Source organism: Phasianus colchicus, chromosome 3 (assembly GCF_987193195.1).
Source record: "Phasianus colchicus chromosome 3, bPhaCol1.hap1.1, whole genome shotgun sequence".
NCBI classification, from domain to species: domain Eukaryota; kingdom Metazoa; phylum Chordata; class Aves; order Galliformes; family Phasianidae; genus Phasianus; species Phasianus colchicus.
In genome coordinates, this window is record NC_143438.1 from 6,406,052 (window position 1) to 6,431,198 (window position 25,147).

Below are 25,147 nucleotides of genomic sequence, written 5' to 3' on the forward strand. Positions count from 1 at the left end.
AGGAGAGGAGAGGAGAGGAGAGGAGAGGAGAGGAGAGGAGAGGAGAGGAGAGGAGAGGAGAGGAGAGGAGAGGAGAGGAGAGGAGAGGAGAGGAGAGGAGAGGAGAGGAGAGGAGAGGAGAGGAGAGGAGAGGAGAGGAGAGGAGAGGAGAGGAGAGGAGAGGAGAGGAGAGGAGAGGAGAGGAGAGGAGAGGAGAGGAGAGGAGAGGAGAGGAGAGGAGAGGAGAGGAGAGGAGAGGAGAGGAGAGGAGAGGAGAGGAGAGGAGAGGAGAGGAGAGGAGAGGAGAGGAGAGGAGAGGAACAAGAACAAGAACAAGACCTTCTCTTCTCCTTTGAAATCCAGCCTAAGGGAAGGAATCACTAAGTCAAATTTTCTGGTCTGTGTTACGTAGAAGGTCAAACTACAGAACTGTAGCATTCCCACTTGGCCTTAAACGCTAACAAAAGAATACAGCACAACTGCACCTTCCCAGTGTAAAGTAAGGCATTTGCTTTACCCCTCATGCTGGGACCCTTTCTGTGAAATCTGACATTGCAACTGATATTTGCATTATTCATTAGTAATTTCACATTAAAAATATTGAGCACAGCAAGCAAGAAATTCACAGAATCATTCCATGTTAAAAAATAAAGCCCTTTTCTATGATCTCATCATTGTTACTAAAGCTGATGCTGTTTCCATGACATTTGTGATGAATTGGTGACCCAGCTTCTAAACTTTTACATTTTTTATTATAATATATTGTTCATTTACCCATTTTTATCGTATTTAGTTTATGATAACTGGAACTTATTTAAAAGAAGTATCCTTCAGCTTATTAGCTGAGGGCACTGCACATACCTCTAAAACACAATGCAGCAGAAAGGCAGTTCTTCCTTACACCTTCTAACTCCTCTCAGAACACGTCACAAGTGACTCATGTACCTACAAAACTGACTTTGCTGAAAATGTCCCAATTACAACTAGTAATATTTACTTTACCGTACAGTTTATATGGTGATCTTAGATTGTGTTCACAAGGCTGTGGGTTCCAAATCCAATATCTTTTGTTAGCACAGGGCTCTGATGGCATGAAACTGTACTGCTGGCTTGTAATTTGTGAACATGATTTCTTGATTTTGAGTGATTTTAAATACAGATTATATAAAGATTATCTGTATTTTAATCAAAGATTTATAATTCTGCACCTAATTTTAAACATTCTCCTTCACTGTGCCATGAGCTTACCACATGAACGTAGAAATAGTCAAATAGCAAGGGAAAATACCACAAGATCATGCATAAAACAGAAATATAAATTATTTTTGTTCTCTGGGGAGAGAGTAGAAGAAGAGTTGATAAGACCTGCTCAAGAAGGCAATATTTATTTTAATATACTTCTGCCCTTTCTTTGAATTTTTAGAATAAATATCCAAAGCAGATGGCATTGGGCTGTGCTATTTAAGCAGCACTATTTAAATGCTATCACTTTCAAGTAATATGCTGCAGCACAAAGTAATGGAAGACATTCCAGTAGTATAGCATCATCCTGAAAGAGATGATCAATCATACTTTTTCTTGGATCTTTGAAGTCAGTGTATGAGTGGCTATTAACATATCCACTCTCAGGTCAAAATTACTTCAGGGAGACAATAGATCATTTTGAGCATCTAGCATGAGCTTCACATGAGCTTTACTTTATGGTTATGTATATTGTATCTTCACTGCTTTTTTTTTTTTTTTTTTTTTTAAATAAAGCTGATGACTAGAGGAGATCTTGAAGTCATTTAACACCTCATCTAGCAGTGTTGCCAACTCCCAGCATTCAGATATCATGAGTCATCTCTAAAAACCATAAGACTGTAATAAATGCAAAAGGTAATTACACTGTGAGATTGTTTTTGTTTGCTTGTTTTGTTTTGTTAATTCAGTTTAAGAAAAAGGAATGAACTCTTATGCAGTTTCCAAGCATTGCTTGGCAACCACAAGGCAAATAAATTGGCTTCATGAAAACATAAGCTAAGATCCTCTTACATTTAAGTGATAGGTAGTGTGACTTTGTGAAAATATTCTGAAGTCACACAAGCTTGCAAGAAAATATGCAGTTACAGAGGTGAATAACCACAGCACTCAGCTCCTCTAACACCCCCTGTACAGCAAGGAATTAAGATTTCCTCTTTTCTTATCCAGCTAGGAAAACCCCCAACCTCATCCCACTTACGGTACCTCTCTGTCTCTACAAATACCCATAGTACTGTGATTTGGGAAAATGCAGGAGTCCCTGAATGCTCTTCATAAAGCCCACTCACCATTTAAAACTAAATTTTGGTAATGAATTCTGGGAATTAGCAATAAAAACATGAGTGTCCAAAGTCATCGTTCGTCAGAACTGCAGTGGCAACATCACAGAATCACAGAATCACAGAATCACAGAATGACCTGGGTTGGAGGGGACCTCAAGGATCATGTAGTTCCAACCCCCCTGCCTAGCAGGGCCACCAAACATACACCTTTACTAGATCAGGTTGCCCAGAGCCTCTTTCCCAATCACCATGAAACACACCTTTTTATTGACAAATATCACCTCAGCTGCAAACACAGGTAGCCTAAAACAGACACTGAGAGAACAGAACAAGTGAAGAGCTTATGAGTCTTGCTGCTGATGGGCCAACCTCAAACTTGCTCATTCAGATGCCATACCAGCCTTCCTTATGTAAAGTGCATCACAGAGAGAATTTCCTCATTCTTCTTCACTTTTTGTTTTAAAAAATATGTACCAAATTATCTAAATTCTGTTCTTTCTTATTTAAGGATTTTTCTGCTTCTATTTACTTTAACCAGCTTTCAGTAGTTGAAAAGAGAAGCAAAAAAGAACACCCAAACTGCTCACAGATAGGTGTAATTACAGACTAGAGGTTAGATTTTTATTTATTTTTTTATTTATTTTTCTAGGCTGATTTAACTATGATCCTGACTGATTTAGAAGTTAGCAAGCAGACTGTTCTCAGGTTGATGGTGCTTTTATTTTACATTTATGAAAACCTACAATGCAAATGTTTCATGGCCCAACAACAGTAGCTGGTTGTTGATGCAGAATTTTTTGACATCTCTGGCAAGTATCATGCCTGCAAGCAAGATTTATTCACTAGTCTTCCCGGGTGTGAGGAGGTAGGGTATGCAAATTCATTTTAAGGAGTTAATAGGATTCTAATGGCTTCACCTATTAAGAATATCCTTCGCTTCTCTCTGACTTATTAGGTAAGAAAGTAGGGGAGGAAGTAAGGCTACCACTTTTCCTCAGCTAATGGAAGTATTTGGATAACATCACACTGGGATTTTTTTTTTTTTTTTTCCTGCTATCTTTAGAGGAGGACTGCAGCACTGAGTCATCTGTCTTACAAGAAGAAGTCATACCTTTGGACATCAGGAAAAAAAGAAAATCTCTGAAGGACCAAATCCACTTATCCACCAAGTATATGGACTTCTACTACAGAAACACAACCAGGGCTTCAGCCATAACCACTTCCCTATTATTAAAATAAATTGGTGAAAAAAGCACTGTGTAGGAAACCTTGGCATCATCGACATGAGGCCTCCATTCCAAAATGGAGATGAATGAAATGAAATGATGCCACTTAAATAGGCTATTATAGCATGGGAAAGTCACTATCAAAAACTTATTCAATGTTTTCCTGACTACAGTATGAGAATAATTATTTAAAAAGTATGAAAGTAAATCTTAAGAGAAAAAAATAAGGTAGCTTTATTTAACCATTGTTTTCAGAAATATGGTTTAAAGTATTGAACCACAGTCCACGGTTTCAGACCAACTGATGGACTGGAGAGATGGATGGGGAGTCTGCTGCTGTTCTCTTTGCCCGCCTGCCCTCCTCCCTGTTTTTCAGTATTTATAACTGCAACAGTCATTTACAGTTGCATAAGTGTAAAGCAGGGTGTCTTTCTGAGTTTTCACGCATCTGCCCACATAAAATTACCACATTAGTAATTACCTCATTGTCAAAATCAGAACGCAGTGAACAGAGATTGCTTTTGCAACCCTGTTACATTAGAATGCCTGAAGACAGTATGAAAGGATGCATACCAGTAAAATATGTTTTCCAGAACAAGAAGCTGTTTTCCTTCCACATTCCTTGGAAGAGCTTTATCTCCTCCCCCATTTAACAAAACTTAATACTTTATGTCAGTTCCAGCTTAGATTGAAATATTTCATGGCTTTCACCTTGAAAGAAACAATAATTTCATCAGAGGAAAAAAGAATAGTTTATCTGTTCTCTTTCTCAGAGGTTGTTTAGGATACTAAAGAAGCCTCATCTTTTGCTATCATACTTCTGCCAGGTATTGCTTCAGAGGACATACAGGCTCTGGTCTTTAACTTATTTTTACATATTTCACAAAGAAGAAAACAGAGGAGGCAGAAGGATGAAATGACTTTCCATGGTCACAAAAGCTAGTCATAGAAGCACAGTTGGGAGTCGGAGCAGGAGCTCCTGGCAGTCAGCCACAAAAGATGTGCAACAGAGAAAAAACATTTCCTGTAGCGGAGCATGTGATTTTCAAAGCTGTGTGAAATGTTCACAAGAAAACCATGTAAATGAACACTAGGCTCGGTGGAGAGTGGGAGGCCGTTCATTAGAAACTGGAAACCTTCTTGTTCCACCAAAAGGTTTGTTCATCAAAAGCGTTGCCAGCTTGCCTGAGGCAATGCCTTCTATCAAAACCAAGGAAAAATTAAGTCTCAGACAGCTTCGATGTAAATTTCTCTGAAGTTCTTTTCAGAGCCTCAGCAGTCAAACTCCATGGATGATAAAGGATTTCAGCTCACACATTTTCCTGAATCTCTGCAGAAGCTGCCATGGATGTATCGTCACTCTGCAGGCAGTTGTGGGAGCTACATACTCTACCACTGTTCCTCCTCTTCTGCCCCTTGGCTGTTTGCCACCATTCCACTGCCTGGATTTACTGCTCTGAGAGAACCCCTGCATCTGACCCTGCATTGCATCAATGCAAACTCTGCACTGCCAGGGTCAATCATCTATAAAGTAGCTTGAGATAAGCTGTTGATTCTGTGCTGAAATAGATGAAGAGCTCACAGCACCCTTTCCAGCAGTCCCGCTGTGAGGCCAACTGCTGTGCTCACAGACACCTCTCCCAAAACACAACCTAGTTAGAGGTATCCCTAAGGTGATGTTACTAAAACTACTAAAGCTATGTCAAGTAGGAGCAAAAGAAGATGAAATCTCTTTTAGGGTGTAAAGATACCAGCCACTCTGCTTTTCTTCTGGATTTTTTATTTCACTATGGGTAGGGTGACAGTTTTACTGTGTTAGTACCATGTAACTCTTTGCCTGCACAGCTGTACTTATGCTTCCTAAGCACTTATTACTGTGTGGAAGTCCCTTTCATGAACCTCATTTGCCTTGTGCTATGTGCTGCACTTGAGCTGAACAGCGTGAAAGTCCCAGTCCCACAGCATTCATGACCTGAGCATGTTGGGTCAGTATGGGGCAGCATGGCCAGGTCACAGTAAAATGAGTTGGTGCCAGCCAACACATCATCCTTACACAAAGCCTTTTAATAGACAGTGTGGAAAGGAACAGCTGTACGAAGGGATTCTAAGTACCAAAAGAAGTTACTTTACAGAACTTTGCAAGACACTCCTTCCAGTTATGAGGAACATTTAAAAATGGAACAAGTGCTCACAGGAGGCCAGCACTATCCATTATCAAAGTTGAAATACTAAGGCAGTGAGAATAGGTAGGGAGGAGATAGGCCAAGAGAAGCCTTGATGTAAAAACAAGTAGCCTAAGTTTCTGGAGGAAGGCCCAAAGAACAGAAGGCATGGTTTAAGTCAAGCGCAGGGCAAATATTCTTTGCAGAAGCACTGGCAATGGGTGGGGTACATCTGTCAGATTTATGACAGTATGGGTACAGTGACTGATCCATAACACAATAACAGCTGAAGTTACAACAATAAAGCTGTAGTTGACTGAGTAGAGAGAGAAGGATGCATTATGTAGACAGTATGCAGAATGAAGTTGAGTCTAAGTTATAAATAAAAGGGGATATGAAAAAGAGTGAGGCTAAAAGTGGAGGAGTTAATTCAGATTCACGTCTTTACTATGAAGGAAGGTATGTGGTACTCTTCATGTAAGCATTATAATGTGCTTTGAATGTGAAGGAGTTGCTGCTGCTGGCCATTGAAACACAAAAGAGCCAGTGCCAAAGGGTTTGTGGTTTCTCAGCCCACAAAGATAAAATTGTTCTCTGAGATGGGGCTAGGAACAACAAATTAAATGAAATTGATGTATTGAGCATTGTCTACAATGAATACAGAGAGAAGGAATTGCATGTAGAAGTTGCAAGACATATTCAATTAGTTTATATTTCAATTTCAACATAAATTAAGAGAAAAGAACAGAGATAATAGCTGGGATACCTAAGTTTATTCAGTTCTTATTTCACACATGTGAAAGACTGGCATTTATATTTGTGACTAGAAAGAATCAAATGAAAGAGGGTGCTAAGAAGAAGAGTAAGAGCAGTGAATACTGTGAAATAAAAGAGTAGAGATACAGTGACACATTGAGGTATCGTGAATGAGAGCAGGCCAATAACCCTGTTATAGGTAGGTAGTATGAGATGTTGAGGAGGATGTGGAGAATAAGTAAACAGAGAAAGGAAGATAGCACCACATCTTTTCACTTCACAAAAAATTTGCAGAATTGCACGCAAAAAAAAATTATGGATCTGGTCAAAGCAGACAGGGTCTGTAAGACTGTCAGCAGAATTGTAATTGTAGTCTTACATCTATGAGAAATATTCATAATGTAAGTTTACTTTAACCTTTCCGCCTGCTGGAAAGCCAAAACACAGCATGATGTACTGTAGGAAGAATGCTTCAACAACAGCAAAGCTGCATTTCATACCAACTCCATGCTGCCCTTCCCATGACAGTCTTGCTCACATGCAGCCAACCACATACTCTGGATGTCAGTGGTAGAGCGCTGCCAGGAATAGTTTGCACCTGCCAGATATGTTCATTTTAGTCAGAGGGCTGCAAGGCACTGAACGAACTGCCCAGAAAAGCTGCAGATGCCCCATCTGTGGAGGTGTTTAAGGCCAGGTTGGAATGGGCTTTGGACAATTTTGTCTACTGGGGAGTATTCCTGCCCACAGCAGGGGTGTTGGAACTGGATGTTTTGTAAGATCTTGAAGTAAAAACAAGCAGCCTAAGTTTCTAGAGAAAGGCCCAAAGAACAGGAACCCAAGCCATTCTGTGATTCTGTGAGTCTACGTCAGATGTCTACGGACACAGACTGTCACAGGTTTTGCTCTGAGTTACCTCAGTTGTGCTAATACTCTTGCTTTCCCATGCCTCTCCCCCACAGTGGTGCAGTCAAGCTATGTGCTGAGAGTGAAAATGTAGGTCCTGTCATTGCCTTCAGAGACGTCATCAGTTCTGGATGTGTTGTCAAACCTGGTACAGCTCCATCATATACTAACCAGACAAGTGGCTGTACATCTGCAGACCAAGTTTGCAGAGAACTGCAGGCACTTTATGCCCCGGAAGCTCATTAATACTGTGATTAATCAGGATGCCATGCACATGACAGTCTGTCACCTCAATATTAAGCTGAATTCTGGGGACTTGGTTTTCTGCTATAAGGTCTTGTCATGGTTTCATGATTTTTTGTTATTGGTATTCCACATCATAGCATCATGGGAGTTAAAGAGTTAATTTTCCAGTTCCATGGACCATGGATAGTTCTGGGAACCTGTCCCAGAATAGAAGCAGAACTACATCTCCCAGAGGACTGCTTGCTTTTCTATTATCATTTTCTGCTCAAAGGGAAAGATAAAAACCATTTGCAAATAATGAGACCTTCCCTTTTTTGATAGCAATAGGACAAGGGGAATGAAACTAAGAAAGGAGAGGTTTAGGTTAGATATTAGGAGGAGGTTTTTCACTCAGAGGGTGATGACACATTGGAATAGATTGACCAAGGATGTTGTGAATGCCCCATCCCTGGCTCTGGTCAGGCTGGTCTAGTATAGTTGGCGACCCTGCACATAGCTTGAAACTAGATGATCATTGTGGCCCTTTTCAAGCCAGGCCATTCTATGATTCTATATTGCATTATACTGTATTGTGATTTATTGTCTTCAATTCCAATTATATTGTATTATATTGTGTTATCTTGCATTCCAATATGTTATTTAGTAAATTAGTTTGTTTCTTCTCAGATCATTGCTGCTGTTCTGTTTTTAGGTCCATCTCCCTACCTTTTCCCCTTTTTCCCTTTCACGAGGTGTGGGTCTGTGAGTCCCCTGTCCCACTAGTCATGGAACTGGGCTGAACCACTGTTGACAGATCTTCCAGTAGTCTCTCCTCTACTGTTCCTCACTCCATGCTTACTTACATGATCCTAGCTAGAGAAAACATAAAAGGGAAAGAAGCTTAAATGATCAAACACTTGGATGCAAAATAAAAAAGTCAATCAAGATTTGGTTCAATCAAGATTCTTGGTTCAGAACAAAAGAAAAAAAAAAACCAAACCAACAGGAAAGTGTCTGAATATGTAAAGTTTTTACCTCTTTCAGGTGTTTTCTCTTGATTAACCTGAATCCACATTATTCTTGGATAGAGCAGAGGAATAACTCATTTACATGCTCCTTGGCTCACGTTTCCCCTGCAGCCAGGACCCTATTTCCCCAAGTTCTCCTGCCACCTCCTCCAGCAAAATGACACCAGGTGACACCTGGTTATGCCACAACTGCTAGCTTCTACTATGAGGCTGGGGAATGGAGATGGAGCACTCTGCAAAAGGCATTGAGCTTCTATAGGACAACAGATCATCCTTTTGATCGCCTTGTATTTTTGCTGGGGTATGAAACAGAAATCTGCCCATGCCTGTTCTGCTTTCTGCTCTGAGGAGGCTGCTCAGTACTGCAGTTATTTCTCCCTGAAGGAAGCTCCGCTGGCCTGCTGCTTGATGCAGCCAGCTACTGCTGCTCAGCAATGAAATCTGAAGTGCCACAGACTTCCAGGGGCCCCTTGGCACTGACTCTTTTGTGTTCCAGTGACCAGCAGCAGCTCCTTAACTCTTCAGCAGCCAAGGCTCATTATCATTTTGCTATAATTAAATAGTGCTGCTTGTTCTTCTCATTAGATTATCACAGCAAATTGATGGTTATTTGAAGGAACTGCCGCAATAGGAGACAAAACACTGGCAACAGATAAAACAAAAGGATGCACACAAAGCTCTTTAATTAAACTCCACGAAGGGATATGAATTCTAACAGAGATTTTAGTTACCCTGCTGAGCCTCTGTCTGATTAGCTACAATGCATCTGCTAGCTTTCCTAGTATCCATCTGTACTGCTAAAGAGAAATTTATTCTGGCTACAGAAGATGACCTCAAAGACATCAGCTGTGGATAGCTTAATAGCTTATGTAAGTTGACATAGTGCTTCTGAGCTCTTCTTGCTATGTTGACAGAAAGAACCTCCCTCTTTACATAGAACAATGTGCTTAATATGTACTTAATATGTACCTATGTGTATGCATGTTTGTACACACAAAGAATGAGAGGCTAACATGAAAGCCAAAAGTGGTTGGAAAACTGTGAGGGAAAGGATTCTTTCTCCAAGATGCTGAAAATCCTTATCACCACAATTAATTATTCTTTGACGTGCATTGTTTGTTCTGCCCATCCCCATACCCCCTTCAGCATCCAGGTGCAGAAGATAAATTGAAAGCCAATGGATGGGACAAGACAAAGTCATGGGGCATATACTGCAAGGTATATTCCTCTTAAGTTAGGCTGTTATTTTAAGTTTGATTTAAAATTCAAAAAAAGAAAAAAAAAAGAGGGAGTAAGAAACAAAACCAAATCTATCATAAAGCAAAAGACATTGACACAAAACCACATGGGGTTTTCCATTAGGGTCATAGAGGATCTGGTTAAAATCGCATCAGGTAACTGGCAGTACAGCACTCAGCGACTTAGTGTGGTACATTGCAGAGTGCTCATTACTATTGGAGGCCCTTAATAATATACTTTTAATCACATGTACCTCGCTGGATCTACACAGCCTATTGGAACGATACACAATTTACATGTTTATCATAATGAATCTCCTGCTGACATGTTAAAAGCTGTTACCATCTAGCATCCAATTCAGAGGAATGTATTCAACGGAAGGAGGCCAGACTATTTAATACATATATACAGCCTCAAAACACAACAGTTGTTCCCTGGGCTAAGTGCTGTGCAGTGTGTTTTTTCCTCAGAGCCCCAGGAACTCGGGCAGATGAAAGATCTCTTCCTCATCCCTCATGGAGCTCTGAAAACGTCCCAAGTTCTCCCTAATTTATACAACCCAGTCCTCAGGATCCTCCTTGGTAGCCAATGTTCTCCTGTGAAGGCTCCATTAAAGCTTTTATTTGTCCATAAACGCTGCTGAAGAATGTCACAAGGTATTCTCATTTCCAAAGAAGATTATGCTAAGCATGAGTGACACCCTAACATTATTCTGGATAAGGGTGTGCACTCCAATTTTGCCAGACTACTGACAGTCCGCAGAGAGTAAGCATTCCAGGGCTTAATTCCTGGCCACCTTCCTGGAATGTAGCTGCAGATTTGTTACACTTGTAGCTTGGCAGTATTTAACATCAGTTCTCTGTAATGTCATATGTGAATGAACAGGAAGCTCAAAACATTGGGGAAAAAATATCACATTGATTTTGCCTGTATATATCTCAGTCTCTGTCATTGCACTGAGCAAGCTGAAGTCCAAGGCCAGATATTTTTTTCTATAGTAATTAAATTATAATGAAAAAGTGGAGAATTGTAGTGCTGTACGGGCAGCATTACTTCTTTTTAACATTAAACAGTTATTTTACTGGTAGCAGACAACTGCCCACCTACAAAAACTCCTTTGGCTTGGCCTTCCCCAGCAGTGTCTGTTCTGAACGGTGTCCAAAAAACCAGCTGATTTTGACCAATAAAATCTTCCAACAGACCAGACCAATATTTTCCCATTGTGAAAATACAACTCAACAGGGTGTTCATTTTTTAATAATCACATGCAATCCTTATTACAGAACTGAAGTTGTTTTTGCAGCTGTCTCAGTCTGGGTAGAAAACACAGTCCTCTACTCTAGCAACTCAAAACTTGACAATTCATTCTAGGTAACCTACACAGCCAGCGACTCCACCTCACCCTCAGATACCTGAATTGCACTGAGGTATTTCAATGGTATGTTCTTAAACCTTTCTCTTTTGCAGTTTCTCCCTTCAATTTCTTATTCCCTAAGTTGCTCAGTTCTTTCATCTGCTGTCTTACTTGGTATAAAAGTATATTTGAAGTTGGGATTTAGGCACCACTGCCGTAACCACCTAGAAACTAATTTGATGATGTGCTGCTTGTGACTACAGAAACGTAATTTCTGTATAGCATCCTGTCTGTTGACAAGGATCAGCGTTGCCCCCTGCAAAATGCTCCAAAGGCAAGCAGAATGGAAATTTCTGCTGCTGATAGCTAATTCCTTTCATCTTGGAAAGTTACAAGCTAAGTGGTACTTCTCCAGGTCTCAGCAACCTTCTGCTCAACGTGATTTTCTCACATCAGGCAGTTTGAGGAATATGAGTCTGCTTCTCTATCTATTTTCAGCATTATGAAATCATCACATAGAAATAAGCTGCTAAATGTACAGAGCCCACAGACACGCTTGAAAACTGGAACAGCTGAAGCTCTTGATAAAAGTATCTGATGCATAATGTAAGTAACACACTTTCCATTATAAGCTCAAAAATTGAGCCATATAGCTGAAATGGGTAATGGTGCAGATGAGGTATAGAACCGGGTCAGCCTGGTAGCCCCAGCCTTCCTATCAGACAAACCTCCTAGTGTTGCTGAGTTTTATAAAATCTGATGAGCTGTGAGGGACATGAATTGTCCCTGGAACCTGGGACTCAGTGGGATGCTGTGAAAAAACTAAATGCATTAGGTTCTGTACACTCTGAAAAGTAGCATTGCAATGTACTAGCACAAGAGGATTTCCAGAAGGAGGTTTGAGTGTTGCAGTGCTATGGAGTCATAAGAAAGGGTTAACTCTTTTGTCCCATAAGGTTACACATTTTGCAAGATTGAAAGGAAGGAGAAAAAAAGGGAAAAACAGGTTCTAAAACTACACAATATGGTTAGTTTGTTCCAGTTAAAGCACTTCAGGTCTGAGTGCTTCTGCTAGGTGAAAGACTGTCTGAAAAAGCACTTTTGGGAGGCTTGTTCAGTAAATTGTTTTCCCATGTCTTTTTGAAGAAGGGTTCCTAGTATTTCTCAAAAGTTGGCATGGAAGTCCCCAGGTACATTGATACATTCAGTGTGTACAGCTATAGGAGGCTTTTTTTAATGGAAATTTGAGCACCTGAGGCAACAGTGGTCCTCTATTTTGGAAACTAAGCAGACACTTTTGTCTGTGTTTACTCCTAAGGGGAAGTAATGTGATCATCACAGGACTGGGAGTTGCATCAATTTTAAAAGATATTGCTTTGAATTAACAGAAAACTGAGCAGAAAAATTCTTCTTCTGGAAATCCTGTTCTCAGCTGCTTATTTCTGTGTTGATATTCATTCTTTCCAAGTAAACAAAGCAATAAGCTCTTCTTAAGAGCCAAGTGAATCAACATTAGTGGAATGAAAACAGTGCTTTTACATACTAGTTTTTCCCCTACCCATAAATCTCCAAAACGGGCCCTAAACCCCACCTTCGAAGAAATATGGCTGCAGTGACCTTATACATTGACATTAAAAGGATAATGAGAGGAGGATTTCAACTTTCATACATATAAAGTGTGGTTGAGTATGTCTTAGAAATAATTCTATATTCTAGTGGAAATGAGAAAAATTTTGAAAACATGCTCTGAATGCCTGGTGGACAAAAGAAATATGAAATATACAGATGTATCAAAAATATATGGGGATAAGCTAACATTTTGAAAAAAAAAAAAAGTGACTTTGTATGCAGTTCTAATGCTGCCTCAATACTACAAGAAAGCAGCCAGCGTGGGAAGTCTTGTGTCAGATAAATCCAACTTCAAAATAAGAGGGAAGCAGGCCCTTAAGTCTCTTCGCCACATCAGAACTAAACAAGCTCACTTTACCTTGCTTTCCAGAGGCTCAATCTCACACTGATCTCCAGCAGCAACTGCTGTCTGCAGGCTCTCATGCTATGTGCAGACCTCGACAATACACTAAAACTTACCCAGATGTGTTTTTAAGTAGATGCCAAGCAACCAACACAACAATGAAGACTGTAAGTTGTTTTTCATTGTCTGCAATGTAAAAGCCAGTAATGGTCCCTGGTAAAGTGCTATTTTTAGCTGACACAACAGAAGGATGACCTCACACTGCACAACTTGCAGGAAAATAAACAGAGGTCTTCCTCCTAAGTGGGAGAAACTGACCTTCCAAAACATTGTGAGATTAGATGGTATCTTAAGGTGCCAGCTTGGTTCTGCTCCAATTTAGCATGGTTCTGCTCCAATTCCATGACAGCTAACTATGAAGGATACTATGCAGTGGAAGCTGTGCATGTAATTCAAGAACAGCACAAGACCTGATTTTCTGTGTGCAGCCAGAATAGCAGTCAGTGTTATAACATACAACAGGAAGAGTTTTTCTTTTTTTATTAGAAATGTAATTTGGGAATTTGCTAGAACTATGCAACTGCTGATCTTCTCTGAGGAGTTGTTTTAGCCTAATGCCAGCGACAGTCAAAGCAAAGACTGCCAGTTCTGTTGTGCTCTTCTATAATATCTGATAAGACCACTGGCTACTGAATTAGCCTTTATATCTACAGCAACTCTAGTATTTAAAGGGGAAATAAAAATCACCACATTTATAGCACAGAATCACGAATGGCCACAGTTGGAAGGGACCTCAAGGATCATGAATCTCCAACCCCCCTGCCACATGCAGGGCCACTAACCTCCCCAGTTAATACTAGACCAGGTTGCCCAGGGCCCCATCCAATCTGGCCCTGAACACCTCCAGGGACGGGGCATCCACAACCTCTCTGGGCAGCTGTTCCAGCACCTCACCACTCTCTCTGTAAAGAATTTCCCCGATGTCCAACCTAAACCTTCCTTTCCTCAACTTAAAACTATTTCCCCTGAAAAGCACTGAAAAGTAAAGATCTATATGCACTCCACAGCTTACCTTCATCCTCATGCTGGGCCCAGGTATTCTCAAACTCCTGAAGGGCTGGAAGGCTTCACCCAGACAAACCCAGCTTCAGATACATCTCTCAGGTTGCCAGTTTCACACCGTGTGCTATAGCTCACCTGCAATTCACGTGGATTATGTCAGGCACAGGTACTCAGCCACCACTCTGGAAAATTTGCTACAGGAAATGACAGAAAGCTTAGGGCAGCATTACACCTCTAGGTTGGCCATGGAGGGAAAAATGATACCTTGCCTGGCATGAAGCCTACTGGTAGAAAGTTAACTCATCTATGTATTTTGAACAACCAGAGTGAGCTAACACAAGCTCAGTGCTTTGTGGTTTTACTGTACCTCCAAAACATGGTCAGAGAGTACATGAGTCTTATCATTACTGTCCTTATCTCCAAAATCTTCTACATGCATTTGATCTAGAATCTCCTTACCTCATGTAGCCCTGACCTCCCAGGATAGGCGCTGTTTACACACGCAGAAACAATGGGCCCATTTGTCTTGCAAGTAGGTCTGGTCATGGAGCAGGTGGCACTTTTGCTCGCTGGCCCCAGCAGTGGTATTTATTTTGAGCCAACTGCATTTTGGAACCTTAGAACAAGGCAGAATCACAGAATCACAGAATTGCCAGGGTTGGAAGGGACCTCAAGAATCATGAATCTCCAACCCCCCTGCCACATGCAGGGCCACCACCATTCCACCTAATGCTACACCAGACTGCCCAGGGCCCCATCCAATCTGGCTTTGAACACCTCCAGGGACGGGGCATCCACAACCTCCCTGGGCAGCCTGTTCCAGTACCTCACCACTCTCTCCGTAAAGAATTTCCCCCTGACATCCAACCTATATCTCCCTTCCCTCAGCTTAAAACCATTTCCCCTTGTCCTGCTGTCACTCACCCTTTCAAAGAGTTGATTCCCCTCCTCTTTGTAGGCTCCCTTTAGGTACTGAAAGGCTGCAATGAGGTCACCCCGCAGCCTTCTTTTCTCCAGGCTGAACAAGCCCAGCTCCCTCAGCCTGTCCTCATAGGGGAGGTGCTCCAGTCCCCTGATCATCTTTGTGGCCCTCCTCTGGACCCTCTCCAACAGCTCCCTGTCTTTCTTGTACTGGGGGCTCCAGACCTGGACGCAGTATTCCAGATGGGGCCTCACAAAAGCAGAGTAGAGGGGAACAATCACCTCTCTGTCCCTGCTGGCCACCCCTCTTCTGATGGAGCCCAGGATCCCATTTGCCTTCCGAGCCGCAAGGGCACACTGCTGGCTCATGTTAAGTTTTTCGTCTACCAAGACCCCCAGGTCCTTCTCCACAGGGCTGCTCTCAAGGACCTCTCCTTCCAGTCTGTAGGGATGCCTGGGATTCCTCCGGCCCAAGTGCAAAACTCTGCACTTTGCAGTGTTGAACCTCATCAGGTTCACCCAGGCCCACCTTTCTAGCCTCTCGAGGTCCCTCTGAATGGCATCCCGTCCTTCAACTGTGTCAACCACACCACTCAGCTTGGTGTCGTCAGCAAACTTGCTGAGGGTGCACTCAATTCCGTCATCAATGTCATTGATAAAGATGTTAAAGAGCACCGGTCCCAAGACAGATCCCTGGGGGACGCCGCTCGTTACCAGCCTCCACCTGGACATAGAGCCATTGATGATCACCCTCTGTCTGCGGCCTTTCAACCAGTTTCTTATCCATTGAGTGGTCCACCCATCAAATCCACATCCCTCCAGTTTGGAGAGAAGGATGTGGTGGGGGACCATGTCAAAGGCCTTGCTCAAGTCCAGGTAAATGACATCGGTCGCCTTTCCCTTGTCCACCGATGCCGTCACTCCATCATAAAAGGCCACCAGATTGGTCAAGCATGACCTTCCTCTGGTGAAGCCGTGCTGGCTGTCACGGATCACACGCCCTTTCCAGTATTCTTCTTTAACCTTATTTCCCTTTCCTTAAACTCATGCAAGCTTTCTCAAACCACTGACTGCAGAATGAGGAAGTAAAAAAAAAAAAAAAAATTACCAGCACATGCATGCAAACATTCTAGGAAGGCTGCTCCGAAAGTAATGCCTCCTGTTTTTATTATGTTTGCCCACAGTGCCAGCGGCAGATGCAGGTAGTGTGGCAGTAGAGGTTGAAACTTCCCACCAATATCCCGTTGAATTTTACTGCCATACGACAGGTGGCAGTAGAGAGGCAGTATGACAAAGTGGCATTTGGTACGGAAGTGCAAATGAAGCAAAGGTGGGTCACTGAATTCCTCCATGTGGGGAAAAAAAAATGGCACCCATTGACATTCACTGATGTTTGCTGAACATTGATGGAGGCCAAACAGAAGATAGGGCAGTGGTGGTGCATTTCAGCGCTGGCAACAGCAGGACATCTCTGCTTGTGCAGATACAGGCATGGCATACAGGCTCTTGCTCATGGATGGTGAAAATGTATAGCTAGTGGTGGTGACTATGCTGAAAAATGGTGTCTTGTAGCTGAGAATTTGCTCTATTAAACAGTGTTACTGGGCTCTTTGTTGTAGTTTACATGGTAATAAATAGGAACCATTATTTTCAGAGTGACCTACATATATGCTCACACAGGCAAACTTGTAAATAATTGCAAGATAATCCATGGGAAATGGATTACAAAAATATAGTGCCAGAAATAGCAAGGTACCCAAAACACTTCATCAAGGATACTTTATCATTATAAGCTTTTCTTTTTTTTTTTTTTTCCTTCACAGTTTAATTGTAGTCACTTGCTTTCTACACTGGGAACAGTGGGCAGAAGGCCAGGCTCAGGCCATTTCCATTCTCACATGTTTCCATTAAGCTCTCACTTAAACGTCATTGTTTTCCTAAATTGGTCCCAGAAATTTGCATTTAGTATCAATCCAGTGTAAGTTTAGCTTTTCTTCCCTTGTACTAATTGTTTTTTCAAGGATGTTTTCGACAAATGTGTGATAAAAACTTCTGGAATGTACCACTTGAGATGTCCTGCTGAGTTTTTGCTAACATTTGGTAAGAAATCCCATGAGAGCCTTTAACAGAAGTTAACATTTTTTTGCATGTGTCATCCTGCAAGTCTTCATAGAAGAAGTTCATAACAAAGTCTTACTGTGACTTTAAAGCTCCAAGTCTTGTTCTAGATATCTGCATTATGTTTGCTGACATCGCTGAGTGCCCAGAATTTGGCTGGCTCTGACCAGATCTATGCACAAACGCAAACTGAAATGAATGACGCAGGACTTACTTTTTCCTCCTTTGTACTTCCTTAACAAATAGAAATTTAGCAGCATGTGCACAAGGAAAGTGATGCAACAAAAGAAAAGAATCCCCCAAACCACAACCAGCACGAACCACCCACTCACATGCCAGTTGTTTTCTAAAGTGATTTCTACAGCTAACAAAAGAGACAGATGGGGAGTCCTGAAACATGAAGTCTGTTCTACCCACATAAACAACACGCCTTGGAAGGCAATGGCACGTTGTGCTTCAGGTCTGTTCACAAAAAAAAAAAAAGTCCTATTTCATATGGACCATTGGAGTTTCTAGTCTAGAGGAGGACAGAGCGAGAGAAACTTTACGTGTCTTTTACAACAATAACCCCAAGCTGCTCAGAACAGAGCACTGTGGTACCATGAAATCTGGTAGTTCAGCAGTACCCTGCCTGCACTGTGGGCTGTGACCCCCGCTCTGCAGCTCCTGAGCACACTGCATCTCTGAAGCTGTGTCGAGGTCTCTGAACAACTTTAAAGTTCTGCTCTGCAGTGCTTGCACAACTGTACTGTTTTCAGGCACGTATTTGTCTGGCCACAGCATGCTACTGCAACTATGTGATTGAAGTCAAGTGGTAGAGCAAGAGACTTTCCAGAGCTGTACCAGCAAGAGGCAGTTCAGCTCTAAGCTTTACGCAATCCTTGTCTTTTGGCCCAAAGCACGGTTCTCCAGCAGCTCCAGAAGATGTAAATCATCCCTTTCCTTGCATAAGTGCTCATGCCGCTGCATAGCAAGCCAGCTCAGCAACCTAAGCCAGCTCAAAAGAAATCCCATCCAAAAATACTGGTGGTGCCAGCAAAAGCCAGAGATGGAAGGAGGCAGAAGAGAAAGGCAGCAGCCTTTGTTTAAATCTGTTTGGGCCTGGGCCTCTATAGCTACTCCTGATGCTGCAGTGTTGATTCCAGTTTCTGGGGAATTAGTTTCACAGAATCACCAAATGGCCAGGGTTGGAATGGATCTCAAGGATCATGAATCTCCAACCCTCCTGCCACATGCAGGGCCACCAACCTCCTCATTTAATGCTAGACCAGGCTGCCCAGGGCCCCATCCTGGGCCTTGAACACCTCCAGGGACGGGGCATCCACAACCTCTCTGGGCAGCCTGTTCCAGTACCTCACCACTCTCATAGTAAAGAACTTCCCCCTAACATCCAACCTAAATCTCCCCTCCCTCAACTTAAAACCATTTCCCCTTGTCCTGCAGTTATCTACCCTTTGAAAGAGTTGATTCCCCTCCCCTCTGTAGGCTCCCGTTAGGTATTGAAATGCTGCAATGAGGTCACCCCGCAGCCTTCTTTTCTCCAGGCTGAACAAGCCCAGCTCTCTCAGCCTGTCTTCATAGGGGAGGTGCTCCAGTCCCCTGATCATCTTCGTGGCCCTCCTCTGGACTGTCTCCAACAGCTCCCTGTCTTTTTTGTACTGGGGGCTCCACACATGCCCTTTCCTCATGTGACCAAGCATGTCATCCAGGATGATCTGTTCCTGGATATTCCCAGGCACAGAGGTGAGACTCACCAGACTGTAGTTCCCAGGGTCCTCCTTGCTACCTTTCTTGTAAATGGGAGTGATGTGACCCTTCCTCCAGTCATCTGGGACCTCACCTGACAGCCATGACTTTTCAAATATGACGGAGAGCAGCTCGGCAACCACCTCAGCCAGCTCCTTCAGAACCCTGGGATGCACACCATCCAGCCCCATAGACTTGTACACATTTAGTCTCGGACCTGCTCTGTCCTCACAGCGGGGGGAATTTACCACCCTGGTCCCCACCCAGAGGTTTAGGGATGCTGGGCTCAGGGACATGAGAAATACTAGAATCCTGGCCACCAGTGAAGACCAAGGCAAAGAACTCATTCAGTACCTCAGCCTTCACTTCACAGCCAGTTCTCCTTTTACATTTACCAAAGGAGGTACACTCGCTTTGGCTTGTCTCTTCTGGCCAATGTAGAAAGTCTTCCTATTGTTTTTCATGTACCTCACCAAGTTCAGTTCCACCTGCACCTTGGCTTTCCTGATCCCACATCTGCAAGTCCGGACAGCATCCCTGTATTCTTCCCAGGTGATACGCCCTTGTTTCCAGAACTTGCCCTCAGCACACCCAGCAGGTCCTTACAGAGCCACACCGGCTTCCTACCTCCTCTGCCCGCTTTCTTGTTCAGAAGGATGGAGAGTTCTTGCGCTCTCAGGAAGGCATCCTTGAAGAGTAACCAGCTCTCTTCAGCATTTTTGTTTTTAAAGACAGTATCCCGGGGGATCTCGGCCAACAGTCCATTAAACAGCTTAAAGTTAGCTCTCCCAAAGTTCAGGGTCCTGATGCCACTCTTCACCAGGCCCACATCCCTCAAGATCAAAAACTCAACCAGAGCATGGTCACTGCAACCCAGGCTGCCTCCAACCTTAACACCATTAATGATTTCTTCCGCATTGGTGAGCAGCAGGTCCAGTGATGCTTCACCTCTGGTCGGTCTGTTCAGCACCAGACAGTGGACCAGAAAGTTATCATCAACACATTGTAGGAGCTTCCTAGACCACTTGCAATGCACCATGTGGTCTTACCAAGAGATATCCGGATGGTTGAAGTTCCCCATCAGGACAAGAACCCGTGAGCACGAAGCCTCCCATAGCCGAAGCAAGAAAGCCTCGTCAACAGTCTCCCCTTGATCAGGTGGCCTGTAGTATACTCCTGTCACCAGCTGGCCTTTGTTAGACCCATCCCTAATTCTAACCCACAGGCTCTCAATGTGATCCTGACTGTTTCTCAGAGGAAGCTCCTCACAGTCTATCCACTCTTTGACAAAGAGGGCAACTCCCCCACCCTTCCTACCTAGCCTGTCTCTTCTAAAGAGCCGATAGCCCTCAGTGGTGGTATTCCAGTTACGGGAATCATCCCACCATGTTTCCATGATAGCAACAAGTTCATAACTTTCTAAGCACATCATGGTTTCCAACTCATCCTGCTTATTTCCCAGGCTGTGTGTGTTGGTATAAAGGCACTTCAGCTGGGCTTTCCATCTCACTGCCTTTATAAAGGATCTAGGTTCCCCTAGAACAGCAGCATCTCCAACACCCCCCTGCCCCTGCCCATCCCTTTGTACTTCACTGTCATTGCCCATCAGGTTCGGTATGAGCCCTTGAATGACCCGCTCAAGCTCAACATCCCTGATTTTGCTCCCTTCCCCCTTCATACCTAGGGTAAAGACCTGTCAATGAGTCCTGCTAGTTCCTCAGCTAAGATTCACCTCCTCCTCAGAGACAGGCTACTTCCATTTGCTGCCATCATGCCAGGCACCGAGTAAGTTTCCCCATGGTCAAAAACCCCCAAATTCCTGGATTTGCACCAACTTTTAAGCCATTTATTTATGAGGTGTGTTTTTTGGTACCTCTCAGTATCCTGCCCTGCCACTGAAGGTATGGAAGAAAACACCACCTGCACACCCGCTCCCTCAATTACCCGCCCCAGTCCCCTAAACTTTTTCTTGATAGCTCTGAGACTTTTCTCAGCAACTTCGTCATTGCCAGCCTGGACTATCAATAATGGGTAATAATCAGAAGGGTGAATCAGACCAGGAAGTCTCCTAGAAATGTCTCTGACCCGTGCCCCAGGGAGGCAGCACACCTCCCTATGGGTCAGGCCTTCCGTTCTTCTCAGCAGGGAATCTCCAACAACAACCATCCTTCTGTGTGGAGGCAGTCTTGAGGCATGGGGTCGACTGCTTTTCCTGAGGCAACCTCACGGGTTGACCTCCCTCCACACCCCCACTCACCTCTCCCTCAAGTTCCAGGGCCTCAAACCTATTACTCAGAGGCACCTGGGGAGCCGAGGATGGTCAGGATGGGGGATGCCCACTTTGTCGAGCTGGTATGTTTCCACTTCTTCCCCTTTCTCGAATTGTTCATAGGAGGAGGAGAGGACAGGAGGCTCACTGCAGCACTGTCAGCCCACCGGTTCCCTTCACCCACGTGCTGCTTCCCCTCTCCCACCTGTTTACAAGGCAGCAGGGGGTGATGTGCTCCACGTGGTGCCAAGATCTCAGGGCTGACAGGGACTGGCACCACCAGTCTGTCTCCTTCTCACGCTCGTTTATGGTCCTCAGCCTCTCTACCTCCTCTTTCAGGTCGACCACAAGGCTGAGTAAGTCGTGTAGTTGGTCACATCTTATACAATTACCACTGCCATCGCCCAGCACTGCAAAGGCCAGGCTCTGGCACTCATGACAGCCAGCGACCTGCATACTAGCATCTCATGTTGGGGCCTCAGTCTGAGTCTCCACACTAGTCTTAGCATCAGCTATCCTTTCAAGCATGCACAGGACCTCAGTCTGGGTCTCCACGCTCTTTTTGGCTGCAGTCTTTTTTCTGCATGAGCATAGAACTTCCGCCTGGGTCTCCACAATTTTTGTGGCGTTAGCCTTCCTCCGGCGTGCAGCACACCAGCAGGGACACTAACACTACCAGATAGCTTTAATGAGGTGTGCCTGATCAGGCCGGCCCTGCTGCCGGTAGTGCTGGCTCTGCCCCTGCCCCATTGACGGGTCGTTAACAGGAGCTCACCCCGGCAACAACAACCGTCCTTGCTGGGGAGTCCCGTGTAGGAGTGAGGGGGGGGATGCAGAGCCGCTGCCTCGGCAACGCCCAACGCCCCCGCCGCGACGGCCGCTTTCGCGAGAACTGCCCGGCCGAGAGCTGCCCGGCTGCTCTGCCCCCTCGGGGATCCTGAGTGAGGGAACCGACCGAAACCCCCCTGTACCTCGCGATCAGTCGCTGCGCTTCTGACTGGACCGGCTCCGAAGCGGCGATCCTCGGCGACCAACGGCTTCTTCCGGGTTTGCGACCGTTTAAATTTCCCGCCGCTGCCCTGGCAACGCCGCCACGGCCGCTCTCGCGAGAACTGCCCGGCCCAGGCTGTAGCTGTAACAGTAGTTTCAGCCTGCAGAAACTATTGTGACAGAAGACGTGTTTTCTTAAGAGGAACAGATGAGCTGCAGCTATTCTATTTTGAAAAGAAAAATGTTGTCCCTCTGACAATAACTGAGGGAAAGGGTAAGAAAAAAAAAAGAGCAAAAAGATTACATGGTATCCTCATGCTTATTGCTCTCGCTTTAAGATCATGCTGCACAACAGAATAAGGTCATTTGCTTAACATTTATCTCTTTTTTCCTTAGGCCTTTGTCTTGTTGAAATCTTGTCCCATAATAACAATTACACGGTATGGAAAGAACCACCCAAAGTATTTCTTCTCCACTGGGACAAAACTTTTGTTCTACAACTAACTTTGGAGAGCCTAAGAAAAGAGGAGAAAAATTTTTTGCTCCTCTGCTGCCATTATGCCAGGCTGCTTTTATTGACTGAAATAGGAATAACATGTCTAGATAACTGAATTCTGACAATTGGAAAATCAGTTCAGTTAGTACTGTCTTTTTTTTTTTTTTTTTAAAGCAAGGAGACCTTGACAGTTGTACCTGTCGAGTGAATTTGGACCAGATTGTAGAATGTTTCAAGGAAACAAAAATAAATATGTTCCCTCCTTGGATATTTTCTCCCAAAGGAGCCAAATTTCATCTCCTCCTTTCCTTGCTCGTGAGCACACCATGAAGGACCGCAGCACAAGCCTGTCCAGAGGATCAGACTTTTTACTACTAAAACTATTCCAAAACTTTTGCTAGAGCCATTGCTCTGAGTGGGAACCACCAGAACTGCAGCTTCATGGATTTCCTGGCAGATAAAGACAGTAGTTGTGAGTAGCCCCAGCTTTCCTGCATTTGCACCGATATGAAATGTAACTGGCAGCTACCCAATTTCATTATTCTTAGCTAGATGAGTCAACAAGTGTGGAAGGAGAAATGAAATGGGCAGCTAGTCAACACACACATACAAAATCACATATTGAGAGGCCAAGAAAGCATTTATATGCTGATGACTCAATTTTTACAGCGGTGTAGGCAACAAGAAAAGGAAATACACTATTGAAACCTCTTATATGGCAACAACTTTGATGTGAAGGGCTGAAATACTGTCCTCCTTGCTGTGACTCAGAAAGTTGTAATGCTGGGTTTCCAAACTCATTAAAGAATACCCAAGCATACAAGGCTTCTGTAGGATGCAGGGCAGGTAAACATCTTTCAAAGACCATGGAAAGAAACACAGCTGACAGAAGGTTGCCCCATTCACCTCTACAGCGGTGGTCTGCTGTAGCAGTACAAGATAGCCACATTTTTACAAAGAGTGGGAACTTCTTTTTATCAGCTGTTCAGTGTTTGCTTTTCTTCTCACATTACAGAAGTTCCATGCAGAAGGCTCCTAGATGGTGAGAGCGGTGCATGCTATCACTGCCCTGCAGTGGTCCTCCTTGCATTGTTTCTGGTTTTCCCCACAGATGCATGCTATGGCAAGGCTATGGATTATCCATGTCTGATTTTAACACATCAGTATAATTTGATAGAAACTGAAAATTGATCACTGTGCATAACTACTCAGTTTTAACAATTTTTAGTAGGCAGTCCCAGTAAATCTGTAGATAGAAACAGTAAATACAACAAATTGACTGCCAGCTAGGCTTGATTTTCTTGATCTCCTTATTAGTGGTTCTCAGATCAACTGAACACTTCCAGTTTAGGTTCAAATCAGTTCAAATAAAAATGAACCCCTTCTGCCTACCAATAACATGTCAGTTGATTCAGGCTCACAGGGCATGCAACAAGCCAGGAACTATCTTGATCTTTTAAACAAAAGTGAAGGTGAAAATTTTATTTCAGTATTACTACAGAATTAGGTAGAGTATGAAGATTTCTGGAACATGAACATATTTGGAGAAAGAAAGAAAGAAACAGCCCAAAACAAGGAAGTATCTCCTTTTAGAGCTGGTAGGGAGGAGACAGGGAAGTGTGGGAGATTCAGATCTGTACCAAGTAATTTATTTCTCACTGAGCCAAAGCTGCTAGCTGCTGTTAGGCTCTGTTTATCCTTCTGCTAGACACCATCATTCAGTTTTGCTCTTTCTGCCTACCAAACAATCCAAGTAGGACAGAAGCAAATGAAGGCACCCGTGGCATAACCTGTTATATTTCATTTCCTTAATACTACTGTAATACAAGCTGTCCTTTGAATAGGAACATCCTTTTCTCTGTTATTGGTTATCTGTGTGGTTGATTCAGTAAGTCGCACACTTGTTTCCTTCTGCTGTCTCATACTAATACTCTGCAGACCATGTCACTTTATAATCTCTTGTATAGAGATCTTACAGTAAATGATTGTTAGATATTGACTTTTATGGCTCACAAAGCCACTTGCAGATAACAAATTTAATACACCCAACTGACATCAATGATGTATTTTATCTCCTGCTTTGAATTACTGGATTTCTGGAGTTTACAGTAAAATAGCACAACAGAAGAGGCCTTTTAATTCTGTTTATTAGGAAATGGGAGTTTCTAAAATTAGCCCAAAAGCTGCATTGACCTGGCACTGCACAGTTGTCAGTGTAGAGACACTGCAAGGTGATAGCTTCCAAGCACTGATACCTCTGGGAGATCAGCTCCAAAAGGAGAAGTAGCATTTTTGTTTTCAGGGAAGCAGCTACTGCAATCAGACTAATATTCTCTTTCTGAAGACACGTCATCTTCTATAAAACAAAATGAGATGTCACCAGACTGGGCAAAGT

The 25,147-nt window shown here is 43.5% G+C and overlaps 1 protein-coding gene across 12 annotated transcripts in view; it reads right to left on the reverse strand.

Moving 5' to 3' along the window:
• Positions 1-22,322, reverse strand: part of LOC116239838 (uncharacterized) — a 100,215-nt gene extending 77,893 nt beyond the window's left edge. For 10 of the 12 annotated variants that reach the window (XR_016464912.1, XR_016464911.1, XR_016464915.1 and 7 more), the window contains exons 1-2: positions 22,238-22,313; positions 14,223-14,347 (exon numbers count right to left, since the gene is read on the reverse strand). The gene's annotated coding sequence lies outside the window, so the exon portion shown is untranslated. Of the gene's footprint in view, positions 1-2,892; positions 8,431-14,222; positions 14,348-14,671; positions 14,829-22,237 lie in introns of those variants that run through there. The other 2 variants (XM_090136870.1, XR_004169176.2) reach the window with 2 other exon arrangements.
• Positions 22,323-25,147: the final 2,825 nt, after the last annotated feature.